The sequence below is a fragment of the Chiloscyllium punctatum genome, chromosome 49, assembly GCF_047496795.1.
Source record: "Chiloscyllium punctatum isolate Juve2018m chromosome 49, sChiPun1.3, whole genome shotgun sequence".
Lineage (NCBI taxonomy): Eukaryota > Metazoa > Chordata > Chondrichthyes > Orectolobiformes > Hemiscylliidae > Chiloscyllium > Chiloscyllium punctatum.
In genome coordinates, this window is record NC_092787.1 from 41995271 (window position 1) to 42010875 (window position 15605).

General features: G+C 51.1%; 1 protein-coding gene across 1 annotated transcript in view; it reads left to right on the forward strand.

Moving 5' to 3' along the window:
* LOC140469638 (discoidin domain-containing receptor 2-like) overlaps positions 1-15605 on the forward strand; it is a 143679-nt gene that overhangs the window by 13741 nt on the left and 114333 nt on the right. The gene's annotated exons all lie outside the window — the stretch shown is intronic.

Here is a 15605-nt window from a genome sequence, read left to right on the forward strand (position 1 = left end):
TGTACTGGGGCTGTATGGGATATAGGGTGCTGTACTGGGGCTGTATGGGATATAGGGTGCTGTACTGGGCTGTGTGGGATACAGGGTGCAGTAGTGTGGCTGTGTAGGATACAGGGTGGTGTACTGTGTTGTATGGGATATAGGGTGCTGTACTGAGGCTGTGTGGGATATAGGTGCTGCAGTGGGGCTGTGTGGGATACAGGGTACAGTAGTGGGGCTGTGTGGGACACAGGGTGCTGTGCTGGGGCTATATGGGATACAGGGTGCTGTAATGGGGCTGTGTGGGATACAGGGTGGTGTAGTGGGGTTGTGTGAATTACAGGGTGTGTAGAGGTGGTGTATGGGATACAGGGTGCTGTACTGGGGCTGTATGGGATACAGGGTGCTGCACTGGGGCTGTGTGGGATACAGGGTGCTGCACTGGGGCTGTGTGGGATACAGGGTGCTGCACTGGGGCTGTGTGGGATACAGGGTGCTGCACTGGGGCTGTGTGGGATACAGGGTGCAGTAGTGGGGCTGTATGGGATACAGGGTGCTGTACTGGGGCTGTGTGGGCTACAGGGTGCAGTAGTGGGGCTGTGTGGGATACAGGGTGGTGTACGGGATGTACTAATCCTGTATGGGATATAGGGTGCTGTACTGGGCTGTGTGGGATACAGGGTACTGTACTGGGCTGTGTTGGATACAGGGTGCTGTAATGGGGCTGTGTGGGATACAGGGTGCTGTAGTGGGGTTGTGTGGGATACAGGGTGCTGTAGTGGGGCTGTGTGGGATACAGGGTGCTGTAGTGGGGCTGTGTGGGATACAGGGTGCTGTAATGGGGCTGTGTGGGATACAGGATGCTGTTGTTTTCTGTATGGGATATAGGGTGCTGTAGTGGGGCTGTGTGGGATACAGGGTGCTGTAGTGGGGTTGTGTGGGATACAGGGTGCTGTAGTGGGGCTGTGTGGGATACAGGGTGCTGTAGTGGGGCTGTGTGGGATACAGGGTGCTGTAATGGGGCTGTGTGGGATACAGGATGCTGTTGTTTTCTGTATGGGATATAGGGTGCTGTAGTGGGGCTGTGTGGGATACAGGGTGCTGTAATGGGGCTGTGTGGGATACAGGGTGCTGTAGTGGGGCTGTGTGGGATACAGGGTGCTGTAATGGGGCTGTGTGGGATACAGGGTGATGTACTGGGGCTGTGTGGGATACAGGATGCTGTTGTTTTCTGTATGGGATATAGGGTGCTGTACTGGGGCTGTATGGGATGCATGACTAACTCCGCTCCCATTCCCAGCTCCAGCCCCACACCAGGTCCTAGCTCCCAGCCCTGCCGTGTTTTCACCATCCCTCCAGAACTACCCCTCTCTGAGGATGAAAGATCAGTCCTCAGCAGAGGCCTCACCTTCATTCCCCTACGCTCCCGGATCAATGAGTTCAACACGCGGCAAGACATCGAACAATTCTTCCTCCGCCTTCGCCTCCGCGCCTACTTCTTCAACCAAGATTCTCGCCCACCCTCTGACAACCCCTTCTCGCGCCTCCAACACACTCCATCCACCTGGACACCCCGTGCTGGCCTCTTACCCACCCTCGATCTCTTCATAGCCAACTGCCGCCGCGACATTAATTGCCTCAACCTGTCCACTCCTCTCACCCACTCCAACCTCTCACCCTCATAACGCGCAGCCCTCCACTCCAACCCCACCCTCATCATCAAACCGGCAGACAAGGGAAGCGCAGTGGTAGTTTGGCGCATCGATCTTTATACCGCTGAAGCTAGACGCCAACTCACAGACCTCTCCTCCTACTGCCCCCTTGACCATGACCCCACCTCACACCACCAAACCATCATCTCCCAGACCATCCTTAACCTCATCACCTCTGGAGATCTCCCATCCACCACCTCCAACCTCATAGTCCCACAACCCCGCACCGCCCGTTTCTACCTCCTGCCCAAAATCCACAAACCTGACTGCCCCGGCCGACCCATTGTCTCAGCCTGCTCCTGCCCCACCGAACTCATCTCTGCATACCTCGACACGGTCCTGTCCCCCTTAGTCCAAGAACTCCCCACCCACGTTCGGGACACCACCCACGCCCTCCACCTCCTCCATGATGTTTGCTTCCTGGCCCCCAACGCCTTTTCTTCACCATGGACATCCAGTCCCTGTACACCTCCATCCCCCATCATGAAGGATTCAAAGCCCTCCGCTTCTTCCTTTCCCGCCGTACCAACCAGTACCCTTCCACTGACACCCTCCTTCGACTGACTGAACTGGTCCTCGCCCTGAACAACTTCTCCTTCCAATCCTCCCACTTCCTCCAAACCAAAGGAGTAGCCATGGGCACCTGCATGGGCCCCAGCTATGCCTGCCTCTTCGTAGGATATGTGGAACAGTCCATCTTCTGCAGTTACACTGGCACCACCCCCCACCTTTTCCTCCGATGACTGTATCGGCGCTACCTTGTGCTCCCACGAGGAGGTTGAACAGTTCATCCACTTTACCAACACCTTCCACCCCGACCTCAAATTTACCTGGACCGTCTCAGACTCCTCCCTCCCCTTCCTGGACCTCTCCATTTCTATCTCGGGCGACCGACTCAAAACGGACATTTACTACAAACCGACTGACTCCCACAGCAACTTAGATTACACCTCCTCCCACCCTGCCCCCTGTAAAAACGCCATCCCGTATTCCCAATTCCTTTGCCTCCACCACATCTGCTCCCAGGAGGACCAATTCCACTCCTGAACAGCCCAGATGGCCTCCTCCTTCAAAGACCGCAATTTCCCCTCAGACGTAGTCGACGATGCTCTCCACTGCATCTCCTCCACTTCCCGCTCCTCCGCCCTTGAACCCCACCCCTCCAATCGCCACCAGGACAGAACCCCACTGGTCCTCATCTTCCACCCCACCAACGTATCATCCTCCATCATTTCCGCCACCTCCAGACAGACCCCACCACCAGGGATATATTTCCCTCCCCACCCCTATCAGCGTTCTGGAGAGACCACTCCCTCTGCGACTCCCTCGTCAGGTCCACACCCCCCACCAACCCAACCTCCACTCCTGGCACCTTCCCCTGCAACTGCAAGAAATGCAAAACTTGTGCCCACACCTCTCCCCTCACCTCCCTCCAAGACCCCAATGGATCCTTCCATATCTGTCACAAATTCACCTGCACCTCCACACACATCATTTACTGTATCCGCTGCACCCGATGTGGTCTCCTCTACATTGGGGAGAGAGGCCGCCTACTTGCGGAACGTTTCAGGGAACACCTCTGGGACACCAACCAACCCAACCACCCCGTGGCTGAACACTTTAACTCCCGCTCCCACTCCACCAAGGACATGCAGGTCCTTGGCCTCCTCCATCGCCAGACCCTGACCACACGACTCCTGGAGGAAAAGCGCCTCATCTTCCACCAAGGAACCCTCCAACCACACGGGATCAATGTAGATTTCTCCATCTTCCTCATTTCCCCTCCCCCCACCTTATCTCAGTCCTATCCCCCAGATTCAGCACCGCCCTCTTGACCTGCAATCTTTTTCCCGACCTCTCCGCCCCCACCCCCTCTCCAGCCTATCACCCTCACCTCCTTCCACCTATCGTATTCCCAGCGCCCCTCCCCCCCACCTTTTATCTCAGCCCGCCTGGCACACCAGCCTCATTCCTGAAGAAGGGCTTATGCCTGACACGTCAATTCTCCTGCTCCTTGGATGCTGCCTGGTCTGCTGTGTTTTTCCAGCACCACATTTTTCAACTCTGGTCTCCAGCATCTGCAGTTCTCACTTTCTCCCAGCGTGCTATAATGGGTCTATGTGGGATACAGGGTACTGTACTGGGACTATGTGGGATGCAGGGTGCTGTCGTGGGGCTGTGCGGGATACAAGATGCTGTAATGGGGCTGTGCGGGATACAGGGTGCTGTAGTGGGGGTGTGTGGGATACAGGGTGCTGTCGTGGGGCTGTTTGGGATACAGTGTGCTGTCGTGGGGCTGTGTGGGATACAGGGTGCTGTGATGGGGCTGTGTGGAAATCGGTGCTGTAATGGGGGTGTGTGGGATACAGGGTGTTGTAATGGGGTTGTGTGGGATACAGGGTGTTGTAATGGGGTTGTGTGGGAGACAGGGTTTTGTAATGGGGTTGTGAGAGGTACAGGGTGCTGTAATAGGATTGTGGGAGGTACAGAGTGCTTTGGGTGTTGTATGTGGTACACGGTACTGTCACGGGGTTGTGCGGGTGTGCAGGATGCTGTAATGGGATTGTGCAGATGAGATACAGGGTGCTGCAGTGGGTTTGTGCGGGTGAACAGAGTGCTGTAATGAGGTTGTGTGGGTGAGCAGGGTGCTGTAATGGGATTTTGCGGGTGAACAGGGTGCTATAATAGGGTTGTATGGATGAGCATGGTGCTGTAATGGGATTGTGCGGGTGAACAGGGTACTGTAATGGGGTTGTGCGGGTGAGCAGTGTGCTATAATGAGGTTGTGCCGGTGTGCAGGGTGCTGTAATGAGGTTATGTGGGTGAGCAGGGTGCTGTAATGGGATTGTGTGGGTGAACAGTGTGCTGTAATGGTAATGTGCGGTTGAACAGGGTGCTGTAATGAGGTTGTGTGGGTGAACTGGTTGCTGTAATGGGATTGTGCGAGTCCACAAGTTGCTGTAATAGGGTTGTGTGGGTGAGCAGGTACTGTAATGGGTTTGTGCGGGTGAGCAGAGTGCTGTAATGGGATTGTGGGTGAGCAGAGTGCTGTAATGAGGTTGTGTGGGTGAGCAGGGTGCTTTAATGGGGTCGGCAGGTGAACAGGGTGCTGTAATGGGATTGTGCGAGTGAGCAGGGTGCTGTAATGGGATTGTGTGGGTGACCAGAGTGCCGTAATGAGGTTGTGTGGGTGAGCAGGGTGCTGTAATGGGATTGTGTGGGTGAGCAGGGTGCTGTAATGGGATTGTGTGGGTGACCAGGGTGCTGTAATGCGGTTGTGTGGGTGAGCAGGGTGCTTTAATGGGATTGTGCGGGTGACCAGGGTGCTGTAATAGGGTTGTGCGGGTGACCAGGGTGCTGTAATGGGATTGTGTGGGTGACCAGGGTGCTGTAATGGGATTGTGTGGGTGACCAGGGTGCTGTAATGCGGTTGTGTGGGTGAGCAGGGTGCTTTAATGGGATTGTGCGGGTGACCAGGGTGCTGTAATGGGATTGTGCGGGTGACCAGGGTGCTGTAATGGGATTGTGCGGGTGACCAGGGTGCTGTAATAGGGTTGTGTGGGTGACCAGGGTGCTGTAATGGGATTGTGTGGGTGACCAGGGTGCTGTAATGAGGTTGTGTGGGTGAGCAGGGTGCTGTAATGGGGTAGGCAGGTGAACATGGTGCTGCAATGGAATTGTGCGGGTGACCAGGGTGCTGTAATGGGGCTTTCTTGGGTACATGGTGCAACAATGAGGCTGCTTGGAAAATAATGATCTGTAATGGTACTGCATGGACTTTGTGATGCAGTTGTGGGTCATAGAGGTGTACAGTACAGAAACGGACCCTTTCATCCAACTCATCCATCCTGACCAGATATAATAAAAGGTAGTCCCATTTGCCAAGATTTGATCCATACCCCTCTAAACCTTTCCTCTTCATACCCATCCAACTGTCTTTTAAATGTTTGAATTGTACTCACCTCTACCACCTCCACTGGCAGTTTGCACCATACACACAGCATTCTCTATGAAAACGTTGCCCCTCAGGTCCCTTTTATATCTTTGCCCTCTCATCTGAAACCAATGCCCTCTAGTTTTGGACTCCCCCAGCTTGGGAAAAAATCCTTGGCCATTCCCCTTATCCACGCGCCTCATTACTTTCTAAACCTCTATAAGGTCACCCCTCCGTCTGTCTGATCTTTTCAGAGGGTTGGACAAGCCCCTTTGGAGTATCTCTGTGTCTTCCAAATGGGCGCTCTCACCAACCTCTCCAGTCACCCATCTCCCAGGACTAATCAGAGGGCACATCTGTTCTTGACAATTCCTCCTATCTGAATAAGAATATTCATTGCTTCTTGGATAATTCAGTCTGCAAATGCAGTAAGTTTTTGAACCTACACCATGGTTACAGTAATGGATTTGTCACCTTCTCTTCAATCTCAATAGTCTCCTAATTTTCTCATTTTCCCCTTTACCACTTTAATTCTGACTTTGAGACATTCCTTGGTGTGCAACCCCATTTTAAATTGCTTCTGTGATCCTTGATTCCCTTGACTGGAGCCTCATGGTGCCAGCATTCTGCTTTATCTGGGCTTTGCTTACTTCTCACCTGTCCAGGCTGTTAAGTTGCACCATTTTTTAGTTTCTGTTGCTGACTGGGGATTTGAATTTACTGACCGAGCCTCTAATGTCCGTTCACCCTCAGGATGAACCTCAACCTGCAGATGATCAGAACTCAACAAAATCTGTAATGTTCTAAGTGTTCCAGCACCATGGAGATCCTCATTGCTGCAAGTTTCTTCCAGGTCTGAAATGTTTTATGCTGCCAACTGTAGGCTCTACCTTGTTGCATCTTGCCTCCAGACTCTCTTCTGCAGAGTTCTTTAATGTTCCACTTCAGTGCTGACTGCCTGGCTGCCTTTGTAAAGCCGTGCCTGAGGTTTTCTCACATCTGCATGACTGCCTGTATTTTGTTGCTGCAGCTAAGTGGAGTCTGTGCCACTTCCCACTGCATTGTGAGATGGATCCTCATCACATGAGGGTAGGATCCCTCTGGTAGATTTAGTACCACTGTCCTCTTGCAGGGTTGGGATCTATAGGGTCTGCAACCTCTAGTCGGGTCGAGGAAAGCTACCTGATCATCTAACGAGAGGATGCTCTCGTTAAACAAGATGCAGTTAGATTAGAAAATGACCAGAGTTTTGCATATAATATAAGGCGTCGAACAAAATATCTTTGGATATTTTTGCCGTTTAGTGTCTGATAGCAACTAGGTACAAGTTACGTTAGTGTGCTAGACATTATCATTGAGATTGAGGGAGACCTTGGTGTTCAGTCTTGAGATCCAGAGCTGTTCTCCCATCCCAGTCCATGTGACATTAGCATACTCAGCAGTGCTTAATCCATTCCTCAGTATTAACCTTTTACATTCGTGTTTTCATGGAAGCTAAAGTGAAAAAAAGTGAAATCACAGGAGTATTTCAGCCCAGAAGGAGCCTGTTCAGCTCAAAGTGTTTGCACCAGCCCTCTGAGTGTACAGCTCACTTACTGCTTGTCTCCTTCCTTCTCTTCATCACCCTGCACTTTGCATCTTTTCAAATAGCAGTCTGACCCTTTTTTACCTACAAGAGAAGGGATGAAGCGATAAGACACGGGAAATAAAAAACTATCTGTGGTGGGGAGGCAGCACAAAAATGGAAATGGTGATCAAGGTTTGGTGGGGGGTTACTGACTGACCTCCTGTTTACAGAGCCTAGTATATAGGAGACCAGTGAGGAAAGTGTTGGAACAGTCAACTTTAAAGGTGGCAGAGGGCATGGATGCAATTGAGTTCAAGGTTGACTTGCCGGTTCTCTGCCACGCTTCATAACCTGGGCTCCAATTCTCCGCATTGCTCTCTAACAATCTGTTGGCAGTATTTTTTTGGCACCACACTGATTCAATTCTTGAAAGCTCCTAAACGACACTGAAGCTGAGCAAGGTTCATTTTGTGTTTCCACATGGTGTGGACAATGACCATTACTGGAATTGTCACCAGGGTCCAGACTGGGCAGTGTCCATTGATCTCATTGTCTCCAGGGTCCAGACTGGGCAGTGTCCATTGATCTCATTGTCACCAGGGTCCAGACTGGGCAGCGACCATTGGTCTCATTGTCTCCAGGGTCCAGACTGGGCAGCGACCATGCTCTCATTGTCTCCAGGGTCCAGAGTGGGCAGCGACCATTGGTCTCATTGTCTCCAGGGTCCAGACTGGGCAGTGACCATTGCTCTCATTGTCACCAGGATCCAGACTGGGCAGTGATCATAGCTGGCATTGTCACCAGGGTCCAGAGTGGGCAGTGTCCATTGCTGGCATTGTCTCCAGGGTCCAGACTGGGCAGTGATCATAGCTGGCATTGTCACCAGGGTCCAGACTGGGCAGTGACCATTGCTCTCATTGTCACCAGGGTCCAGAGTGGGCAGTGACCATTGCTGGCATTGTCACCAGGGAGAAAGTGAGGACTGCAGATCAGAGCTGAAAATGTGTTGCTGGAAAAGCACAGCAGGTCAGGCAGCATCCAAGGAGCAGGAGAATCGACATTTCGGGCATAAGCCCTTCATCAGGAATGAGGAAAGCGTGTCCAGCAGGCTAAGATAAAAGATAGGGAGGAGGGACTTGGGGGAGAGGCGTTGGAAATGCGATAGGTGGAAGGAGGTTAAGGTGAGGGTGATAGGCCGGAGTGGGGGTGGGGCCGGAGAGGTCAGGAAGAAGATTGCAGGTTAGGAAGTTGGTGCTGAGTTTGAGGGTTGGGACTGAGACAAGGTGGGGGGAGGGGAAATGAGGAAACTGGAGAAATCTGAGTTCATCCCTTGTGGTTGGAGGGTTCCTAGGCGGAAGATGAGGCACTCTTCCTCCAACTGTCGTGTTGCTATGGTCTGGCGATGGAGGAGGCCAAGGACCTGCATGTCCTTGGTGGAGTGGGAGAGGGAGTTGAAGTGTTCGGCTACGGGGTGGTTGGGTTGGTTGGTGCGGGTGTCCCAGAGGTGTTCTCTGAAACGTTCCGCAACTAGGCGGCCTGTCTCCCCAAAGTAGAGGAGGCCACATCAGGTGCAGCGGATGCAGTAAATGATGTGTGTGGAGGTGCAGGTGAATTTGTGACGGATATGGAAGGATCCCTTGGGGCCTTGGAGGGAAGTAAGGGGGGAGGTGTGGGCGCAAGTTTTGCATTTCTTGCGGTTGCAGGGGAAGGTGCCGGGAGTGAAGGTTGGGTTGGTGGGGGGTGTGTGGTCCTGACGAGGGGGGTCACGGAGGGAGTGGTCTTTTCAGAATGCTGATAGGGGAGGGGAAGGAAATATATCCCTGGTTGTGGGGTACGTTTAGAGGTGGCGGAAATGGCAACGGATGATACGCTGTATATGGAGGTTGATGGGGTGATAGTTGAGGACCAGTGGGGTTCTGTCCTGGTGGCGATTGGAGGGGTGGGGTTCAAGGGCGGAGGAGTGGGAAGTGGAGGAGGTGCGGTGGAGAGCATCGTCGATCACGTCTGGGGTAAATTGCGGTCTTTGAAGAAGGAGGCCATCTGGGTTGTACGGTTTTGGAACTGGTCCTCCTGGGAGCAGATGCGGCGGAGACGAAGGAATTGGGAATATGGGATGGTGTTTTTACAGAGGGCAGGGTGGGAGGAGGTGTAGTCTAGGTAGCTGTGGGAGTCGGTCAGTTTATAGTAAATGTCCATGTTGATTTGGTCGCCCGAGATAGAGATGGAGAGGTCTAGGAAGGGGAGGGAGGAGTCTGAGACGTTCCAGGTAAATTTGAGGTTGGGGTGGAAGGTGTTGGTAAAGTGGATGAACTGTTCAACCTCCTCGTGGGAGCACGAGGCAGCGCCGATACAGTCATCGATGTAGAGCAGGAAAAGGTGGGGGGTGGTGCCAGTGTAACTGCGGAAGATGGACTGTTCCACATACCCTACGATGAGGCAGGCATTGCGGGTGCACAGGGCTAACAGGGTCCAGACTGGGCAGTGTCCATTGCTGGCATTGTCACCAGGGTCCAGAGTGGGCAGTGACCATTGGTCTCATTGTCACCAGGGTCTAGACTGGGCAGTGACCATTGCTCTCATTGTCACCAGGGTCCAGAGTGGGCAGTGACCATTGCTCTCATTGTCACCAGGGTCCAGACTGGGCAGTGACCATTGCTCTCATTGTCACCAGGGTCCAGACTGGGCAGTGACCATTGGTCTCATTGTCTCCAGGGTTCAGAGTGGGCAGTGTCCATTGCTCTCATTGTCACCAGGGTCCAGAGTGGGCAGTGTCCATTGCTGGCATTGTCACCAGGGTCCAGAGTGGGCAGTGTCCATTGCTCTCATTGTCACCAGGGTCCAGAGTGGGCAGTGACCATTGCTCTCATTGTCACCAGGGTCTAGACTGGGCAGTGACCATTGGTCTCATTGTCTCCAGGGTTCAGAGTGGGCAGTGTCCATTGCTCTCATTGTCACCAGGGTCCAGAGTGGGCAGTGTCCATTGCTGGCATTGTCTCCAGGGTCCAGACTGGGCAGTGACCATTGCTGGCATTGTCTCCAGGGCCCAGATTGGGCAGTGTCCATTGCTGGCATTGTCTCCAGGGCCCAGACTGGGCAGTGTCCATTGCTGGCATTGTCTCCAGGGTCCAGACTGGGCAGTGTCCATTGCTGGCATTGTTACCAGGGACCAGACTGGGCAGTGACCATTGCTGGCATTGTCACCAAGTTCCAGACTGGGCAGTGACCATTGCTGGCATTGTCACCAGGGTCCAGAGTGGGCAGTGTCCATTGCTGGCATTGTTACCAGGGTCCAGACTGGGCAGTGACCATTGCTGGCATTGTCACCAGGGTCCAGAGTGGGCAGTGACCATTGCTGGCATTGTCACCAAGTTCCAGACTGGGCAGTGTCCATTGCTGGCATTGTCACCAGGGTCCAGAGTGGGCAGTGACCATTGCTGGCATTGTCACCAGGGTCCAGACTGGGCAGTGACCCTGACTGGTGAGGTACTCACTAACTGTACTGAACACTATTTTGTATGAGTACGACTTTAACTTTATTTCTGGGTTGCAATGGTGTTTGTTGAGAGAGTTGTGTTGGTATGAGGTGGGGGTATGAATGTTTGGGTCTTATTCTTGCCATTTGGGGATCGACGATGGGATGTGTGAGTGACACTTCATTGATGTGCCACCCAGCTTTTGAAAGTGATACTGTCTGTTGTAATGGCTGAGCTGGCTGGAGAGGCCAGGGAACGGTATTTGGTTCATTGCCTTGTTTACCTGGCAGAAAGTGCTTGTTTACGGAGTCAGGCTCACAGCACATGTTAAGTGTGTTTGCATTTCAACTACTTATGATGTTGGTTTCAAAGGCTGGAGCTGTTAGTGTGATGATGGGGAGAGTGCCTCCTCTTAACTGACAGTATCCTTATATTCCCCATCACACCCTTCATCTAGAACAGTCCATTCCATGGTCTCTTCCTTCTTATTTCTATCTTCCCTGGGGGCAAGGGAGTCTCAAAGATGGAGATGGATAAGACAACCCCTGATAGAAAATGGCCAGAGTTTAAATGTAGTGCCAAGGTGTGTAAGAAGGCATCCAATTGTGATGAGAAGGTTCACAAATAGACTGGTGCAGGCACTCTGCCTGTATTCCTGATGAAGGGCTTTTACCCGAAACGTCGATTTTCCTGCTCCTCGGATGCTGCCTGAACTGCTGTGCTTTTCCAGCACTACACTATTCCGGGATCTGGTTTCCAGCATCTGCAGTCATTGTTTTTACCTATGAGAGGGTTCAGGACTTACCTCTCTACAGCTTGGATAGTGAACCCTTTTGTAGCTCAAAAACCCAATACAGTCATAATCAACCCATCGAAGCCAAACCACCCAACCTTGGCCAGACTGGCTGAAGAAAGCAATCCTTAGCTAACTAGCTTGGACAGTGGCACCAAACTCCTCACCGGACAGTAAAGTTGAACTCCAGTTGTAGCCAGAATGCTGACACTGAACTCCAGCCACACCAACATAGTAAGGCTGAATCTAGCATTGCTGCTGAATTCCAGCCCGAATCCCCCAGGGAAGATTTTGACCTCAACATTAGAATTCATTCTCTGTATTCTCAGCTGCTAATCCTTCCTGCTCACTGAACTAACAGTTTGAGACAGTCAGTATTAAGCTATAGGCTAATGGAGACTCTGTATCTCCATCAAGCAGCACTTGCTCAGCCATAACCTCTTCAGTGCCGCCCAGTTTGGGTGGTGCCAGGGCCATTCAGGTCCTGACCTCATTGCAGCCTTGGATGAAAGAGCTGAATTCTGCGGTGACAAGAGAGTGACAGCTCTTGACATCAAAGACACATTCAACCAAGTGTGGCATCGAGGAGCCCAGGAAAAACTGGAATCACTGGGTATTGGGACAGACCTGGCAGATACGATGATGGTTGTGGTTGTTCGAGGTCAGTCATCTCAACTCCAGGACATCTCTGCAGGCATTCCTCAGGGTAAGGTCCTAGGCCCAACCATCTTAACTGCTTAAAAGCAAATTACCGTGGATGCTGGAATCTGAAACCAAAAGAGAAAATGCTGGAAAATCTCAGCAGGTCTGGCAGCATCTGTAAGGAGAGAAAAGAGCTGACATTTCGAGTCTAACTGACTCGAACAGCTTTGACAAAGGGTCAGTTCAACTTGAAATGTCAGCTCTTTTCTCTCCTTACAGATGCTGCCAGACCTGCTGAGATTTTCCAGCATTTTCTCTTTTGGCATCTTAACTGCTTCATCAATGACCTTCTCTCCAACATAAGGTCAGATTTGGAGATCTTCACTGATTGCACAATGTTCCGCACCATTTCTGATTCTTCAGATACTGAAGCAGTCCATGTCCAGATGCAGCAAGACTTGCACACTATCTATGCTTATGTTGACAAGTGGTTAGTAACAGTCACACCACACAAATGCCAAGAAATGACCGTCTCTGGTAAGAGACAATCTAACCACTATCCCTTTACCCAATATCAACATCCTGGGGGTCACCATTGACCAGCAACCCAACTAGACTCATCATATAAACATAGTGGGTACACGAGCAGGTCAAAGGCGAGGAATACTATGGCCGAGTCACTCACCACCTGACTCCCCAAAGCCTGACCACCATCTACAAGCCCAAGTCAGTAGTGTAATGAGATACTCCCCACTTGCCTGAATGAGTTCAGCTTCAGCAACACTCAAGAAGCTTGACACCATCCAGGGCAAAGTAATGCGCTTGGTTGGCACCAGATCCACAAGCATCCACTCCCTCCACCAATAATAGTGAGTAGCAGCAGTGTGCACGACCTACAAGATGCACTGCAGAAATTCACCAAAGATACTTTGACAGCACCTTCCAAACCCACAACTATTTCCATCTAGAAGGCCAGGGGCAGCAAATACAAGGGAACACCACCACCTGTAATTTCCCTCCAAGCCACGCACTGTCGTGACTTGAAAATATATCAATCTTCCTTTGCTGTCACTGGATGAAATCCCCTCTAATGGCATTGCGGGTAAATCTACAATACATGATTACAGTGGTTTAAGAAGGCAGCTCAACACCACCTTCAGGACAACGGGAGACTGACAAATGCTAGTCAGCAAGGGATGCTCACTTACCATGAGTGAATAAAGAGAAACCTCAGTGAAATGTCTGGGTGCTGCTGTTTGCAGTGAATACTGACCAATCTCAGTTTTGCGTCTGAGGCAAGGGGAATGAGGGCTTCATTTGGCTCATGGGTAAACCCAAGTTGTGAGGTAAAAGTGTCACAAAGAGGAGGACAAGGTCTTAGGAGGAGCCTAATGTCCCACATTGACTGGTGACTCAACTTCCAGGGAGACACTTGGAGTCTGCAAGAGACCTCAGAATGTGAATTAAATGGCTGGTTGATAAACGATCCTAGTCAGCAGCACTGTATTTGAAAAGTTTGGTCACTCTCAGCTGGAGATAGAGGGCTGCCAGATAGCCAGATGAATTCTGATACTCATAGAGTCTGGTGGAATGGAGAACACTCATTCCTCCAGAACCCAGACAGTAAAGGTGCCTGAGTGTGGTCTCATTGAGCTGGCTCTGAGGAGGATGACCATTTCTAAAGACTGTAGCTCCTTTTGCCGGAAGGGAGGCCTGTAAGAGGTAATTCAGCTTATGGAAGAATTTGGTTAGTGAATGTAAAGATAACGTTTCCATTTGCAGGGGAGCCTGGAACTAGGAGCTGTAAACAAAAGCTAGTCACTAATAAATCTCTGAATGAAATTCAGACAAACTTTCTTCCTCAGAATGATCAGTATATGAAACTCTGGAGTAAGTGAGGTGAGTACATTTAATGGGAAGCTGGAGGATGTGCGAGGGTAAAAGGAAGTGATGAATATGCAGCTCAAGTGAGTTGAAGTGGGAGGAGCAGCAGAGAACTGTAGGGTCAAATGGTTGCTGCACTGTAATTCAATTGCTGACCCTTCCCTGCTTTCCACTACAGACTGCATGGCGAGCTCTGGTGTCTCTCTGTTGTCCCATGTCGAGCCACTCACTCCATCCAGCTCGCCATTTTCCTTTCTTTGTACTTTGATCTACTGTTTTTTAACCTGATAGACACTCTCTGTCTTCTAGCCCTGCCCCATGTCTCAGCAACTACCCCACTCCACCACATGCTCAATCTTCCATTTCCTCTGTCCCATGTAAGATAAGATTAGATTCCCTACAGTGTGGAAACAGGTCCTTTGACCCAACCAGTCCACACCGACTCTCTGAAGAGTAATCCACCCGGGCCCATTTCCCTCTGACTAATGCGCCTAACACTATAGGCAATTTAGCATGGCCAATTCACCTGACCTGCACATCTTTTAGACTGTGGGAGGAAACCCACGCAGACACAGGGAGAACGTGCAAACTTGCAAACTCCCCACAGACAGTCGCCCGAGGTTGGAATCGAACCTGGGACCCTGGTGCTGTGAGGCAGCAGTGCTAACCACTGAGCCACTGTGCTGCCCGAACTTTCGTAGGAAAATGTGAGTCTCTGGTTTCAAGGAGTATTGAAGGCAAAAGGACCTTTTGAATGTTCCTGGTTCAGAGGAAGCCTCTGTACCCTCAAGCTTGTTTTCTGCTTCCAAAGATGGGCACTGCCTGACACAAATTGTCTTGTTTTACACATGTGGTAATGGTTGTCTTGGCAGCCATTTTGACCTGATGATTCTTGTTAAGATGGTTAGTGATGTGGTGGGGTGAGTCACATATCCCAAGGCGATGGGTTGGGGAAGCCCAGAAGAAGCAGAGGAGTGATGTTCCTTAAAGCAACAAAGCTATTTCAAGAGGAGGTATATCAATTATTGAAATCGTGAGGTGTTGATAGCTGTGGGGAGCTGGCACAAGAGAACAGTCATGATCTTGTGGAATGACTGGACAGACTTGAGAGGCTGAATGGCCTAAGACTATTAATGTTCCTGTTTCTTGTGTTCTTTTGTAAACAGAATCATTACGAAAGTATAGCCAGGCCATTCAGGAGGGAGTCTGGAAGTGCACATGGAAATCTGGAAGGGCTGTAGATGTTAAGGACTTTTTGTATGTTAGATGTTAAAGACTGTAGACGTTAAAGACAGATTTTTGTGGCTGAGGATATTGAGACTTTTGGCGTAAAGGTGAGAAATTCAGCTGTGGTTCAGCTCTGATCTGAATGGTGGAATAGGTCAGAGGGGCTGAATGGCCTCATCCCGTGTTTAATGTGGCTAGGAACTGTGGCTGTTCATTCTCTGTCATTCTGAAGTCCTCACGCTGACACTGAATTGAAGATTTTTGAGCCTCTCTGCCTTCCTGTTGAACAAAGTAAGAGTTCAACTGATTGAGTTCCCAGTCTGTAAGTTTGCACAGATTCTGCTTGGAGGGGTGGTGGGGGGGGGGGGGAAGGGCGAATGACAGTGGAATTTGT